The 3,144-nt window shown below is 32.8% G+C and overlaps 1 protein-coding gene across 1 annotated transcript in view; it reads right to left on the bottom strand.

Annotated features, from left to right (window-relative positions):
* The window catches only part of LOC106873093 (myb-like protein A), a 163,354-nt gene that overhangs the window by 108,263 nt on the left and 51,947 nt on the right, over nt 1-3,144 (bottom strand). The gene's annotated exons all lie outside the window — the stretch shown is intronic.

The following is a 3,144-nucleotide window of genomic DNA, read 5'->3' as shown; positions in this document are numbered from 1 at the left end:
GCACCCTGTCACCAGAGCGATAGCCAGGGTTTGCTCCAGCCAGCGATATATTGTAAACAAAGTGACCACTGGTCACTGATCTGCAGGCTTCATTCAGTTTCTGTCTATTAACTCTACTTGCAAGGCTTTGGTTAATCCAGAACGACAACAGAAGACACTTGTTCAAAGTGCCACGTAGTGGGACTGAACCCCAGACCACATGATTGGGAAGCAAACTTGTTAACCACACATCCACACCTATGCATATTTTTTTTTTTTATTGCTTATAATTTCTCAAGTTGAGAGAAAAATTTCACATTGGCCTATTTTGTAAAAAAGATATTATTCTATTCCTACCAACAAGAATATAATGACCTGTGTTGTAATATTTAATTAGTGTTGGTAATTGGGTTATGGTTAGGGTTATTAAGATTATTTTTATTTGGGTACTCTAATTAAGGAAAGGATGTCTGTTCGTTTTTTGTTGCTAAGTGAAATAACATCATTGTGTTGTAATTATAATTTTTGTTATCAAAACTTAAAATAGTAATATGCATGGAAGACGGACATTAAACAATGATGATGATGATGAAAACAGTCCATCAAGAATTACATCATCCTGTGTGTCCCCTCTGCTTTAAATCCTTTGCTTGTCCTGTGTCACGTGTGATATTCAGAACATATTTCCTCAGAATTCATGCCTCATTTATGATACGCATTCTTAATTTTTGTCAACCACCAGAGTAACTTTGAGATTTATGAAACTTTATATTGCTCAGAGCATATGAAACAGAGTAACTAAAAGCCTGAAAAGCAAGCAAAGACATTCAGGACAAACTTATTAAGATGCTTTGGACAAGCAAAAGGTTAAAACGGTGTAATTTGAGGAAGATTTGACTGCAATTTCTATAACTACACAAAAGTCTATCTATTAGATCTTGGTGTGTTTGTAGTTGCTATGGTTGAGGACAGACCTATCAAATCCATTCCACATATGATCATTCCATATGATTATAGACCCAGAACTACATTATCCGATATTTCATGCCCTGTGGCTTAGTGATGAGGCTGATTGTAAGATTGTGGTTTCAATTCCTGAACCACATAGTGTGTTGTGTTCTTGAGCAAAACACTTCATTCCACATTACTCCAGTCTGCACAGCTGGCAAAAAATGAGTAATCCTGCGATGGAGCGGCATCCCATCCAGGGGGAATATAGTCATCACAGAAATTAGGAAACTATGACTAACGTGGCTTGAGAAGGAGATTTATCCATTATCCTAATTTTTAACCCTTTCATTACTATATTTTTGCCGAAAAAAAACACTGCTTTTGTTTTAATTAAATTTTAAAATAATAAAAAATTTAATAAACAAACTTTGTCATTATTAAGTTTTGTATTTGGAGCATGAATTAATATGAAATTTCAATGATAGATTCTAACATAAATCATATTAACAAGAAGTTTGCATCATAGAATTCGAGGCAATCTCAGACAGCTTGGAATCAAAAGGATTAATCCTTGTCTTACCATATCTCTACAGAAATACACAGCCCTTGTTTCAATTAATTTTGAAAACAACCAAGAATTTAATAGAATAGTTATCATGATTAAGTAAATGTTTTGAAAAGTTTCAATTTCGATTACTTGAACCCCTTTTTTACCAAATTTCCATTGAAATACCCTGTCCTTGTTTCAGTTGATTTTTTAAAATAATGAAGAATTTAATAAAATCAATTATTATTAAGTTGGTGTTTGGAATATAAATTACATGAAATTTTGATGGAAGCTTTTAATTTGGATCACTTAAAAACAGGAAGTTTTGGCATCAAATGGGCAAACCCATTAGTTATAATAAAGAATAAATTGTTTTGAATGACACAACAATGCACTATAATACAAACAATGGACTATAATAACTGTTATAATTTAATCATCCATAGTCTGGTATGATATTTCCTTCTTCAAATATGCCTAGGAATTGATGGAGTCACTGTTATAACCGGATGCCAAACAAACTTTCTTAAATGGTGCTTAAAAAACAGCATAATTCCGTGGACAGCAAATACTTTTTATGGGCAATTTGATTTTATATAAATTTTTTAATCAAAATCTTTTAATTGACAATAAACCTATTTGGTAAATACTGTTAAATAAATAAATGTAAAAATATGTTATTTTAAGCAAATATTTATGTATAAATTTCATAAGAGTTTATGAGGGGGTCCCTAAGGTAACGGCTGAAATATAAAGGGGTCCGCAAGTCAAAAAGTTTGAAAACCCCTGGTTTATATGATCAGAAATATAAATTTGAAGTGTACGTAGTGTCCTAGTGAATATCTGATCAAAAACTTTTCTATTAAAAAAAACTAGGAGAAAACTTTTCAATTATAAATAAAGTGGAAATATACAAAATTAAATATTATTTTCCATTTTGCAATTAGTTTTATTTCATTTTTAAAAATAATATTTATTTTATGGTTTATTATTGTTTATATTTTGAATTACAAAAATATGAAGGCCCCAAACTCTTTTAAGAGCTTAGGACCTTCATGAGTCTTAATCCGACCATGGGTCCATTTTGCAAAGTTAGGCTTATATGCTTTAATGCACTAAAAGCCATTTTTTCCATGAATATGTTTTGCTCCAACAAGAGTGCATCTAATACACCTGCACATCTAACACACTTGTGTATCTGATACACCTGCGCATCTAACACATCTGTGCACCCTTTTATGCTATCAAATACATTGAACCATACAAGTTCTTTTTTATCTTTCATTCTTTTACTTGTTTCAGTCATTAGACTGCGGTCATGCTGGAGCACTTTCTGGAAGAATTCTTTGTAGAATGAATTGATCCAAGCACTTATTGCAATTTTTAAGTCTGGTAATTATTCTATCAGCCTCTTATGCTGAACTGCTAAGTTACTAGGATAAAACACTGACATCAGTTGTCAACAAGCAGTAATGGGGGACAAAGACACAGACACACATTATATCATCATCATCATCATCGTTTAACGTCCGCTTTCCATGCTAGCATGGGTTGGACGATTTGACTGAGGACTGGTGAAACCGGATGGCAACACCAGGCTCCAATCTAAATTTGGCAGAGTTTCTACAGCTGGATGCCCTTCCTAACGCCAACCACTCATATATATA

Source organism: Octopus bimaculoides, chromosome 6 (genome assembly GCF_001194135.2).
Source record: "Octopus bimaculoides isolate UCB-OBI-ISO-001 chromosome 6, ASM119413v2, whole genome shotgun sequence".
NCBI lineage: Eukaryota > Metazoa > Mollusca > Cephalopoda > Octopoda > Octopodidae > Octopus > Octopus bimaculoides.
The sequence above is the reverse complement of the archived record's forward strand: the minus strand, read 5'-3'. Positions and strand labels throughout refer to the sequence as shown.